The sequence below is a fragment of the Canis lupus genome, chromosome 7, assembly GCF_011100685.1.
Source record: "Canis lupus familiaris isolate Mischka breed German Shepherd chromosome 7, alternate assembly UU_Cfam_GSD_1.0, whole genome shotgun sequence".
NCBI classification, from domain to species: domain Eukaryota; kingdom Metazoa; phylum Chordata; class Mammalia; order Carnivora; family Canidae; genus Canis; species Canis lupus.
In genome coordinates this window covers 45931563-45943884 of record NC_049228.1, presented here as the reverse complement: position 1 = coordinate 45943884, position 12322 = coordinate 45931563, and the positions used below count along the sequence as shown (strand labels likewise).

Genomic DNA, 12322 nt, shown 5'->3' with positions numbered 1-12322 from the left:
CTCAAAATCCTCTGTGCTGAACCTATCCATCTGTCCCCTCAAACCCTAGCAACCACTGATCTTTTTACTGTCTCCATAGTTTTATAATGTCATATAATTGGAATCACACAGTATACAGCCCTTTCAGATTGGCTTACAATACTCAGTAATATTCATTTAAGTTTTATATATGTCTTATCATGTATTGGTAGCTCATTTCTTTTTAGCAGTGAATAATATTCCGTTGCCTGGATGTACCAGTTTATTTACCTACTGATAGACAGCTGGTTGCTTCCAAGTTTTGGTAATTATGAATAAACTTGCCATGAACATTTGTGTGCAGGTATTTGTGTGGATAAGTTTTCAATTCCTTTGGGTAAACACAAAGGGGCACAATTGCTGAATGTTTAGTTTTGTAAGAAACCACCAAATTATCTTCCACAGTGGCTGTACTATTTTGCACTTCCACCAGCAATGAATGAGAGTTCCTCTTGCTCCATATTCTTGCCAGCATTTGATATTGTCAGTGTTCCTGATTTTATCCATTCTAATAGGTGTATGGTGGTATCTCGTGAATTTTATTGTCTTTTAATAAGTGTGTGTCTTATTTCCTCAAATAGATTATAAGCCATGGGACAAATTAGAGCATATTTTCCTTTTTTTCCCTCTCCAGTACTAGAGAACTATTATTAAATGGGTAATTATTAATGCTACTTGAACAAATGCACAGAACAAAAGTCAAATATTTTCTTCACCTACCATTTCTAGTCTTTACCCAGATGTAATACAACTAAGAAAAAGATGAACAGAAATATTTTGGAGTGGTGGATAGACCACTAGGCAGGTATTCAGCTGCTGTGTTTCTAAATTTAAGAAAAATATACAATGAGGGAATTTAAATCAAGCATTTTATTATTTGTGCTCAGAGAATTTCATGAAACTTCTCTCAAAGTTGCCCCTCCTGACAAAGAAGCCATGAGTTCATTTCAAAAAAGACAAAAACAATGCCTTGATCCATGGACCTTAACTAGAGTGACCAAATATTTATCTTCTGGGTTGTGACAATTTGAGAGTGAAAGGGGATGCTAATAAAAAATTGTATCAAATAAACAGGCATAAGCCAGGACTGTCCTGGATACCCTTTGGGGTCACAGACTCCTTGGAAAAAGGATGGAAACTGTAGTTTCTTTCTACAGAAAAAATTTTACCTTAAGTTGTAGTATATATTCACCCCCTATAGCTTGTCCAATACACTAAGACTCTCTAACCCACATTATTTAATGTCCATCTAAGTGTGTTGCTCCTTTAGTAACTCATAGCCCACATTAAAGGGTTAAAAGGATCTTCAAAGTTCCCCAAATTAAAGAAGAACAATATATAGCTATTATTTTCCATAACTTATATAAGCTTTCAACTAATATGCCTATATAGCTCATATCTATAGGAGAATGAACAGGAGAGAATCCTGTTTTCTAAATGTGCATTTTAAAGAGGGAGATATGTTGCCTTTCAGGGAAATATGTGTAATATTTTACTATCTGTAAGTGCATAGTAATTACTTTTGACAAAGATTTATATTTTCCAGTACTTTCAAAAAGCAACCCCAAGCTCTTTGTCCTTGATCTCCTTTCAGCCTCCTTGACACACAGTTATAAAGTCACCTAGCCTGTCATGATGTCTGAGGGAGCTTGGTTACTGTACCACATTAGGCCAGTAAGTGCTGCTGTCACATGCTAGGCTTCTCTAGGAAAAGCATTCATAAACTTTGTATTTTTTCAATTGTGTTTTCAATTTTTTTAATGTGGTGGTAATAATCTCATTGTAAAGCTCAAATAAGGCTTCATGTGTGTGCCTCCATTCTACTTATTCTGTCCTTTCAGTTTTTGAAATATGATGAGCAATGAACAGAAATGTATGTTTGGCAAGAAGCAGTCATAGAATGTTGTCAGTCACTCACCCCAAAAGATACATACACATACATATATGTGCATTTGGGGGATACAGTTTTATGTCTCTAGGACTCTTTATTTCTTTTAAAGATTTTATTTATTTATTCATGAGAGACACAGAAAGAGAGGCAGAGACACAGGCAGAGGGAGAAGCAGACTCCCTGTGGGGACCCCGACGTGGTACTCGATCCCAGGACCTGGGATCATGACTTGAGCCAAAGGCAGACACTCAACCGCTAGGCCACCCAAATGCCCCTGGGACTCTTCTTTTTATTTATTTATGTATTAAATATTTTATTTATTTACTCATGAGAGACATAGAGAGAGAGAGCCAGAGACACAGGCAGAGAGAGAAGCAGGCTCCCCGCAAAGGGCCTGATGTGGGACTTGATCCCAGGTGCCCGGGATCACACCCTGAGTGGAAGGCAGATGCCCAACTGCTGAGCCACCCAGGCGCCCCAGGACTCTTCTTTTTAGATAATAATTTTTAAATCTAAAGATACTACACTTCATTGTAGAAAATTTGAAATCACACACACAAAATAAGAATACATGAATGATCCCTTTGTTTAATGTTATATTACACATGAAGAAATTAAGACATGGATTTTGCATCCACTTTCTTATTTTTAAGTAAACACACAAAGATACTATATTTTCAATAAGTAAATGTATTTATTCATGTTTAATCTCAAATTTAGATGTCACATTCAATAAATGTATAGATTCTCTAAGATAACTACAACTATATATATATTTTTTAACAGTACTTAAAAGATTACAAAGAACTTCCTGGTATATTATTTCCTTTAATCTCCTAAGCATGAGGAGTACCATTATTATTATTATAATTCCCATTTTACACATTAGAGAATTGAGGTTCAAATAGAATGGCCAAATCATACATGATGCTTTGATTTCAAATCGCATACTGTTTTTAGTATAGTATTGTAATCCAGGCAGTGAAATTTAGGAAAGAGAGCTAACCTTCAGATGATCTTATAATTTTGCCAAAGAGACAAGAATATATGAACAGACAAACAAAAATACCAGAATTCACTTAATATTCAATTAGGGGCTGAGTCCTGTGCTAAAGAATTTTCTTGCATTATCTGATTTATTTATTTATTTATTTATTTTTAATTTTTATTTATTTATGATAGTCACACAGAGAGAGAGAGAGAGGCAGAGACACAGGCAGAGGGAGAAGCAGGCTCCATGCACCGGGAGCCCGATGTGGGATTCGATCCCGGGTCTCCAGGATCGCGCCCTGGGCCAAAGGCAGGCGCTAAACCGCTGCGCCACCCAGGGATCCCGCATTATCTGATTTAATCTAAAAGCTATTTCCCCAATTTTACGTGTGAAAAACTGCAGCTTAAAGAAGTCAAATGATAAACTGGTTGAAGAAGTAGGGTTCAGTCCTAGGCAGCTGGACCACATAATCATTATACAGAATAATGATCTAAATACAATAAAGCTTCTTCACTGAACATACTGAAGTTCTTTTTGTGCCATTATATCTGACATCTTTCCCAATGCTGGAGTACTGGGGGAAAGCTTCATAGGAGTTGTAGGGTGTTAGGCTATTGATAGTCAAGTAGAAACTTAAACTGGACTTTGAGTAGGGACATACGATGAAGTGAGAGTAAGAACAGAACTGTTGTCATTGCAGATGTGGCAAAACTGAGAGGAAAGGTAGAAACAAGAATATGGCGTTTCCATTTAGTACAGAACAATGCAGCAACCTGGGCAGCCAGAATATTGAGATAACATCTTGAATACAAGTTTAGAGCCAGATCAGGAAGGGCTAGGAATGCCTAGATGAAGAGTTTGGGCTTTGCCATTAAAGAATTGAGGGCCACTGAAGATTTTAAATATGAAAGTGTGACAATGGTGTGCCACAGGGGAGGTGTGCCTGGAAGGGGTGGATGTCTAGGTTAGTATAATTGACACTGAGCAGGAGCAGCTGTCAGGAGCTTCAGCCTAAAAGCTCATCTTTGGTTTTGCCTACAGAGTTAAGGAAAAGAATCCTTGCTGTCCATAGTTCTACTGCAGCTACAGCCTGAGGCAAGGTTGGAAAAAAAATAGATGTCAGTCTGATTTCTTTTGTTGAAAAGCAAAAAAGAGAGCATAAACTCTGCTCTGCTTTAGCAGTATGGATTTTAGGACTCACATTTCAATGGTTCTCAAGGCTGGCTGCACGTTAAAGTTACCTGGGGCACTATTCAAAGGCACAAATGCTCTGGATCCAGCCCTGGAAACTCTGCTTTGGTTTCCTTAGGAAGGAGCCCAAGCCCTGAGAATTGTGAAGTCTCCCAGATTATTCTAATGTGCAGCAAAGGGTCAAGAACCATAGCTACAATGGAGGGAGTTAACACTAGTGCTGTGTGTGCCTCTCCTTATGGTCTTAAAACAAAATCACTTTCTAAATCTGTTGTTTAAACCTGAGCATCCAGCCTTTTACAGCCAGGAGAACATGGTCAAGTATTTTAGAGAGTATATCTCTGGATGCTTTCTTTTACATTTCTGTGTAATTTTGCTGCAGAGGCCAGGAGAACGAATGGAAAAACTTAATCGCCCTGTCAGGGTTATTCCCAACCCTGGGCCCCATTCTACTTGTTTTACATTCTCAATATAAAGGGCAGGAGCTAATCTTATCATCCCAAACTACCTGTTCGGCTCATCTTCTTACTTTTCCCTCCACTAACTTTGTCTACTTGTTTAACGACTATCATGTTCTTGGGATCCCTGGGTGGCGCAGCGGTTTGGCGCCTGCCTTTGGCCCAGGGCGCGATCCTGGAGACCCGGGATCGAATCCCACGTCAGGCTCCCGGTGCATGGAGCCTGCTTCTCCCTCTGCCTGTGTCTCTGCCTCTCTCTCTCTCTCTCACTGTGTGCCTATCATAAATAAATAAAAAAAAAAAAAAAAAAAAAATTAACGACTATCATGTTCTTAACAATTGGGGCCCAATGCAAGTAAAACACTCTTTTCTCCAGAAGCCTTTGGTTGAATTATCCTCTAGGCTCAGCCAAGTTAAGTCTTACCTCCACCATGAGTCTCTTCCTGGTGGACTTCATCCCGAGATCTCATTTTTTTCTGTTATTGGTACCTATGTCAGCATCAACCTTTTTGTATGTAAGGGTTTTCCATCTTCCTGCCCAAATTGCAATCAATGCCTTTCGTAAGTTTACATCCTGCTCAGAGTAGATGCTCAGTGAACCTTCTCTAATAGTCTTCTATGATAAACTTCTCCCATTCTCATCACTCCTTATGTATGCTTGTGGGTCCTGATGCTTAGGTTGTACCACACTCTCTCACTTTTGTTAATTTTCTGTTTCTCACCTGTTCATTTTAAATAGAGTTAGTGATTCAGGACTGTAGGTTTTTCTGGGGCAGCCTCCACAGACTCTTCTTGGACCCCTCCTTTTAGGATAAGACCTGGAAATTTGTATGTTTTTTATAACTCTTAGATGGTTTTGATTGTTAGCAAGTTTGGAAAAAACTTTCTAGAGCAGTATTTTAAATTTCTTCTGCTGTTATACACAGTAATACATTATTACACTGTGACTCAATATCCCACACATCCATAACTGAAATAAATATATATCTTACCTTTACCATATGTGAGGTATTCTTATATTTTCTATTCTATTTTTTTAATGGTGATCTTACAATTCTCTACTGGGTTGAAACTGTTAGTTTCAAAAGTACTCTTCTAAAATCTAGCACAGACTTACGTAAGTATTTAAAATGCTGGTAGTATTGATTTATATCTTTTTGTTTGTTTTACTTGTTGGGAATGGTTTTTACTAAAAAATCTTTCCCTATCCATTTTTCTCTCTTTTAAACTAAGTTATGAGTGTGAGCCACTTCCCTGAGGCTGCTTACTCTATTCCAGTTCTCTGTTTCTTTAAATCTTCAGAAGTCCTGGTGCTACCAGGAGGCATTTCTTTGGGGAACCTCACCCATGCTCCAGCCCTTAAGGACAAGGAAGTGCTTTCTTTTAACACCACAAAGACCCCACCATATATCTTCATTTACGTGTATTGTCTTCTTTGGTAGACCTCAGCATTCTAGAGAACACATACTTTCCCTGCCTCTATCTTTATTTCAAGAAATGGCAATACTGCTGTATACCATTTGTATACTGTATAGTCGTTGAGTGGTTGTCCTGTGCCTCATAGCTTGGTCTATGTGTAATAAAACTTGACATCAATTTATTCGGGCAGAGACCTCTTAATATACCAAGCTGTCACTTCTAGCTTTCCAGTTGAGAGACAAGATGGTTGACATTTGCACCAAGATGGATTGTGTCACCTGTTCCCCAAAGTGAGAGAGTAGGGACAGAAGTGAAGCCAAAGGTAATAAACAATACAGCAGGTGTTTTATTCTTTTCTTTTCATAATTGCTAGATGAGACCCTAAAAATAACTGACCAGTCAAATCACTTAACTGAAGAGGTCGAACTATCAAGGTCCCTCTCTCAATTGTCCATTCTGTTTTAACTGGACAAGGATGGTGGTAAAAGGACCCCTTTGAGCTTGAAGGTCTCTTAGACACTTGGCAAAAAGCTGATGCAAAGCATTTTACCTAGGATGTTGGATTTCACATGGATGTTGTGGATGCTTCCCAGATAAAATGTCTAGGTTAAAAACTTGGTTTATGAGTAATATACTGTACTGTGCATGAAATTCACAGGGTTAAATTTGGGCTTGTCTTTTTAGATACCTAGGTCATGGTAGGCTGTATCATAGCCATATTACAGAAACTATGTAGGAAAATAGTAATAGTTAAGACAGAGTATCTCCATGCTGAAATACTGATTTTTTTTACTACTGATTTTTTATTACAATGAGATTTAGTTAAATTTATAGGACCATGTTTTATATACATGCACCCACAAAAGTATGTATGTATTAAAGAGGTATTAAACCAACAGTATTAAAGAGGTCCAAATTCTGTTGGGCATATGTAGTTGTGTAGGGAGAGAAAATGAACTCTAAACTGACTATTGATATTTGAGACTGATAACTTCTTTGAATGAATTGGATTAAATAATTGCATGAAGATCATAAGATACAATTTCCTTTTGATTTTTATAAATTTGCTTTACAGATTTCTTTTCATTCATTCAACAATAATTTATTGAGTACTCATGATGTGTCAGGCAAAATGCCAGGTTCCTGACATTAAGAAGCTCTCAATCTAGTGAGAAAGCATGTAAACAAAAAGGTTTTCTGAATGTAAGTTTCAATAGAAAACATAATAAAAGCCTCCTCAGCTAATGTAATTCAAACCTGTGTTTTCTATGTTCAGAAAGTTAGTTAAAGAGAAGAACTGTAAGAAAAATACTTACACTATAAATGCTATCCATTTTGCTTAAAATGATAATTAACTAGTTTTAATATAAGTCCAAGGACTTTTTTTATGGGTTCATTAATTGGAGTTTCACATGGTCTTCTTACATAAATTACATCTAAATACATTATATACAATTTCCAATTTTATTTTGCTTTTGTTTTAAAGAAGTGAAAAGTTAAAAATACATAGATACAATCTGAGTTTTGAACACTTCTATACTTTAATGTTTTTGCCCCTACTCTTACAATTTTTCACCCACCCCTAATTTGACTTGCTTTTATCAAGTCTTTCTAAACCAACGGACTTTTCATAGAAACAATATCTCCTTTTATTTCACACTTACATTCCATTAGTTTAAATAATATATTATTGAATTGCATAATTACAATGAAAAGCCTGACTTCCATAAACAAATTTGGGAAGGAACATGGTTGATTCTTGGGAAGTGTGCCATTTGAATGCTAGTAGGAACTGAAGTACATGAGTCCACTAAATAGAAGAGTACCAGCCTCACACATGCAATGTGTCCTGTCTGCTGTTGTACAGGAGAAAGATTTGATGGGCAGAGTAGTGAAAGATTAAGGTAGGGAAACAGCATGGGGTGGAATGTATAGGAGTATACTAAGGAGTTAGAGACTTAAAATATAGAATACATGATTTATTAATTTATAAAAGTAAGTGGAATACTTTCTATGTATATACTAAATGAATACAAAGGAAAGCAGTGAAAAGCCAGTAATACTGTACATCACTTTTGGCAGAATAACCAGGTCAAGATTAATTCTTGCCTAGAATATAAAATATAAAAAGAAAAATAGAAATTGTCTTCCAATTAGAAGCCTTGAAGTAATGCTGGTTATATGAAACAGCTTTGTACGTCTCAAAACTCAACATTAAAAAACTCCAACTAGAAAATGCGCAAAAACATGCACAGAAATTTCACTGAAGAGGATAGATAGATGGCAAACAAACACATGAAAAGATGTTCAACATCATTAGCTATTAGAGGAATGCAAATTTCAAATGCAGTAAGATATCACTACACTCCTATCAGAATGGCTAACATGGAAAATAATGGTGAGGAAAAATGGTGGCAAGAATGCAGAAAAACTGGATCATTCACAAATTGCTGGTGGGATGTGAAATGACACAGCTACTCTAGAAAACAGGTTGTTTATTTTAATGATTTTATTTATTTGACAGAGAGAAAGAGAGAGAGAGAGAGAGAGAGAGAGAGAAACAAGCAGGCGAATGGCAGGCAGAGGGAGAGGGAGAAGTAGGATCCCTACTGAGTAAGGAGACTGATGTGGGGGGCTTGATCCTGGAATCATGGCCTGATGCAGATCATGGCAGATGCTTAACTGATTGAGTCACTCAGGAACCCCCTAGAAAACAGTTTCTTTCAAAACTGAAAATCTACTTAACATCTAACCCAGAAATTTCAGTCTTGAGTATTTATTTCAGAGAAATAAAGACTTATTGTCATACCAGAACATTATATAAATGTTCAGAGCAACTTCATTTGAGATACCTCCTAACTAGAAACTACCCCTGTCCTTTAATGGGTGTATAGTCAAATAAACTGTAGTAATCCATACCATGGAATATTATTCAGTAATAACAAGGAACAAACTACTGGTATACACAAAATGTGGATGAACCTTAAGGAAATTATGCTGGAAAAAAATCTTAAAAGATATATAACATGATTACATTTGTGTAATATTCATGCAAAAACCTAATTATAGAGATGGAGAACAGATTAGTGGTTTCCAGGGATTAGGGTTGTTGAGGAGGGTATGGAAAATGTGACTATAAAGGGATAGCATAAGAGAAATCTTTCTTAATGGTACAGTTGAGTATATTGATTGCGGTGGTGGTTATACAAGGCTACAATATGATAATATTTCATAGAACTTTACACCCCCCCCACATATAAATGAGTGTATATATAATTGGTAAAACTGTAATAAACTCAATGGATTATGCTAATGTCAAATTTCTAGTTTTAATAAAATAGAGTCGTATAAGATGTTAACACTGGATGAACATGAGAAAATGGTGTACTGGACATCTCTGCCCAAATCTTTGCAGATTCATCCTGTGAATCCAGTTATTTCAAAATAAAAAGTTTTTTTTTTTTAACTTTGTGCATGGGTTATAATTTTGACATGTCCAACCCACTGTGCCAAGCATCAATACTCAACGGATGTCTCTCACCTGGTAGTACCTCTATGTTGGTAATTCTCTGCTAGAATGTGGAAAATCTACTCAGTATTAAATGTAAGTTTGAACCCATAATACATGTCATGGATACACCTGTTACCCTTGACTAAGTGATAAGCTTAGTGATGGCTGGCTTCACAACTCCTTATATACCTTGTGTAGTATGGGTCATGGCAAGACAGAATTGTTCATGGGAAATACACGTTGATTATATAGAATGTTATCTGACCAATCTCAACATATTAATGCACCTTTTCTTTTTTCAATACAGGACTTGAACTCCCAACTCTGAGATCAAGACCTGAGCTGAGATCAAGAGTTGGACTCTTAACCAACTGAGCCACCCAGGCACCTCACTAATCCATCTTTTCTTTAGGGAAGGGAATATAATACTGCACATTCTAAAATAAACTAACTGAAACCTAAATGGTATCAACAAAAATGTTTTTCTGACTAATAACATAATAAAAGAAATAGCTTCATATGAATATATATGAATTCAAGAAAATTCTGAAGTCATTCCTGGAGTTTCATTGCATACATAAAGTTAGAGCAATCTTCATTTGTAGGCCTATGAAGTGGGGTTTCAGGGTTTTCATAAAGCTGTTGTCTTTTACCTACTCCTCCCCTCCCCCACCTTTAGATGCCTAAACTTTCACAGAAAAGGGATAATGCTTTTCCTTTCAGGTGCAGAAATCAGACATTCTGCAAGCCCTGTGTGGTGGGGATGGGGTGTGGGTGGAGGTGGAGGTGGATAAATGATGACTTAAATTTCTCTTAAGTGTTAGGGTACTGGTATAAGGAACTTTGATGATTAAAATTTGATTTGGAAGGTCTAGGTTCACCCAAAAAGAGGACAGAGATACCTCTGAAGAGAGAGGCAGATATGGAACAGAGAGATGGGAAAAGTGACTCAAAGCAGATCTGGAGACAGAGTAGTTGGTTCTAAATTCAAGTTCTGTTGCTTGTTAGCTGTGTCATGCTTTTGCCCTTTAAAACAGGTATATTCATAGCACCACCTTATGGGATAGCCATGAAGAATACAGAAGCCCAGAGCCACCTTCATAGGGGCCCACAGTCAATGACAGGCTTTGATAGTGGTGGCAATGATGATTGTAGAACTGTCAAACCCTAACTCTACACAGGATGCCTCTCGCATACTCTTTACATTTCCCATCTTGGCTCCCAGGCATGAACAAGTTACAGATTGCAGACCCTGGGCTCCTACAAGTCCCACTTTCAACAAAGAAAGATGCAACTCTATCCAATACTTAGAAAAATCTTTCCAACTCAGTTATAACTCCCTGAGAAGCAATAACCTCTTCTTTTGGTTTTGAGTGTCTCTGGCAGGGTTTAGTGTGCTACGTACACCAAGTGATCAATAAATGTTGTTGACAATCATGAAGAAACTAGAGTATCTTAGGGATTTTTTTGGGAGCATGAAACAAAAACCTAGTAAAGGTAGTTTAACGAGAAGATACAGGAAATGTGCATAAAATCTGTCAGATATGCAGTGGGTTTTAGGCCCAGGACCTGGAAAGCTGACAGGCACAGTCAGTCTTTCTCCATCTCTCTGAGATAGCTTCTCTCCACACTTAAGTCTTTCATTCTCCTTTATGCATTAGAAAATCTTCCACAATGCTCTTAGATTCTGTTCCCCCCATAATGTTGGCTTGAATGTGGCTTTGGTATCCTAGCACTGACTCCAACTCAGAAGAGCTACAGTTTAGTACCTAACACTCTCTGACTGGCTCAAGCTCCATTCTCCTGAGAGACTGACTATACCTGACACACCTCATTCAGGTATTCATCTCTTGTTCAATGAACTGTGACAAGAAAGAGGTCATGTGGTTTGAATGCTGCTCCCATGGGGCTATGGATATAGCAGCTTCTCAATTAGAAAGGATGGGAAAGGAGAGTACAAAGGGTCTCTTTAGAACATGGACATAAATATTTCAGATTTTTTTTCCCTAGAAATCAAAGGAATTTTTAAATTAAATATGAATGCAATTTGCTAAGTAATTTCTAGGATAGGTCTTGAGATTGATCCAATGTTAGATTCAGGTTAGGAGGACTGTCTTCGTGTCTGTTCAGAGTTAGGTGCTCCTTTGCATTTGTGATTTCTGGGCTGGCAGGAAAAGGCCCTGCTTCAAGCACTTGACCTTAAGATAGGCCCATTGTCCTCTGATAATCCAAATGCTGCGCTTTTGTTACTTTTGCCCCAAATGTCAACGAATGTACATTTTCCTTGCCACAGGTTGCGATCTCCCTAGCACCCAGCTCTTCTGCCTTCTAAGGCACCAAGTGCCTGCAGCAGCCCTAATGCGCCACCGTGTTGTGGATTCTGACTCTTCATCCAATTCCCCTGGTCTTATGTTCTTAGTCTCTGGTGCCTCAGCTGCTCTGTGTAGCCCATTAAAGACTTGTCTCTATTAGCCACCAATAACGCACTAATACATTCGTTCTCCTATTACCTCGGACACTAATTTGGTGGAATTGGATAGTGACAGCACATTGATGTTGTTGAAGTTAATGACCCAGCAATTTACAAGATAAGTCACATTAGTAGTCAAATTGATTGTAATCATTGTTTCACTGAGCAGAATCTGCATTAAGTACAGTATGTTGTGCTCTGTCCTTCACCACCCCATTAATGGAGAGAAAGAGGCAATCAGAATCTTCGCCTTTTATACCTTCCCTCAAGTATCTGCAATGAATATACTGAGACTTCCACCTTCTCTTACATCTTTAACAAAAAGATGCTACGAACACATGGGAAGAACAGACATTTAGTGAATCCAACTAGG

General features: G+C 37.6%; 1 long non-coding RNA gene across 3 annotated transcripts in view; it reads right to left on the bottom strand.

Moving 5' to 3' along the window:
• Positions 1-12322, bottom strand: part of LOC111096750 — a 49525-nt gene that overhangs the window by 26111 nt on the left and 11092 nt on the right. The gene's annotated exons all lie outside the window — the stretch shown is intronic.